This window comes from Brassica napus, chromosome C4, assembly GCF_020379485.1.
Source record: "Brassica napus cultivar Da-Ae chromosome C4, Da-Ae, whole genome shotgun sequence".
In the NCBI taxonomy this organism is placed as follows: Eukaryota; Viridiplantae; Streptophyta; class Magnoliopsida; order Brassicales; family Brassicaceae; genus Brassica; species Brassica napus.
The window spans coordinates 21,079,122-21,080,172 of NC_063447.1; the positions used below are offsets into that span (position 1 = coordinate 21,079,122).

Sequence of the window (1,051 nt, forward strand, 5' to 3'; positions counted from 1 at the left end):
ACTCCTTCCTCGTCTGATTGTCATCTGTTCTACTGCCTCTGTCGTGGTCTCCACTGTAGACTGCATCACTCTTTACCATGTTGTCAACCAGCTCTTCTGCATCTTCCTCAGTTCTCCCCAAGAAGAACCCATTGCTAGTTGTATCCAGTCTGGCCCTATACTTAGGAAGAGCACCCCGGTAGAATGTGCTCAACAAGCTTTCCTTAGAGAAGCCATGGTGTGGGCATTGAGCTTGGTAGCCCTTGAATCTCTCCCAGGCTTCACTGAATTCTTCCAAGTTCTTCTGTTGAAAGCTGGAAATCTCATTTCTCAGCTTAGCAGTTCTTGAAGTAGAGAAGAACTTCTCCAAAAATGCTTTCTTGCAGTCATCCCAGGTGGTTATAGAGTCGCTAGGTAGAGACTTCTCCCACTGACGTGCCTTATCCCACAAAGAGAAAGGGAATAGCTTGAGCTTTAAGGCATCTTTGGACACACCATTGGTCTTTGACAACCCACAGTAGCTGTCGAACCTGTCCAAGTGATCAAATGGGTCCTCTAGAGCCAAGCCATGATACTTGTTATTCTCGATCACGTTGAGGAGTCCTGATTTGATCTCAAAGTTGTTGGCTGCTACAGCTGGTGCTCGGATTCCCAATCTATGACCATGAATGTTGGGGCGGTCATAAGTGCCAATGGGTCGAGCTGCTCGCTGTTGGTTTTGTGGAACGTTGTTAGCTCCATTGGCGTCCGCATCATTTTGAGGTATGTCTCCCATATCAGTATCCAATCTCTGCAAGTGAGCCTGTTGCTCTTCTTCTCTTCTCTTTCTAGCACACTCTCTCTCTAAAGCTCTGATGTCTGCAGCTCTTGGAACTAGGTTTGATGGACCCCTGCTCCTCAAGTTCATACACCTGTAAATTAAAGGGAGGTGAAGAAGGAGAATCAGTAACAAAAGAAAATAAAAATGACTTAGTCTCAAGCAACTGACTAAATCTCAATGTTCAAATCTACTCAGAATTTGGCAACGATGCTAATTTGATGTTATGATTTTTCAAGGCTCCTAAGACAAATG

At 45.0% G+C, this 1,051-nt stretch overlaps 1 non-coding gene across 1 annotated transcript; it reads left to right on the forward strand.

Moving 5' to 3' along the window:
- Positions 1–209: 209 nt before the first annotated feature.
- On the forward strand, positions 210–316 carry LOC125586569. The gene has a single exon (XR_007323106.1). It is a non-coding gene; the product is annotated as a small nucleolar RNA R71 (small nucleolar RNA).
- Positions 317–1,051: the final 735 nt, after the last annotated feature.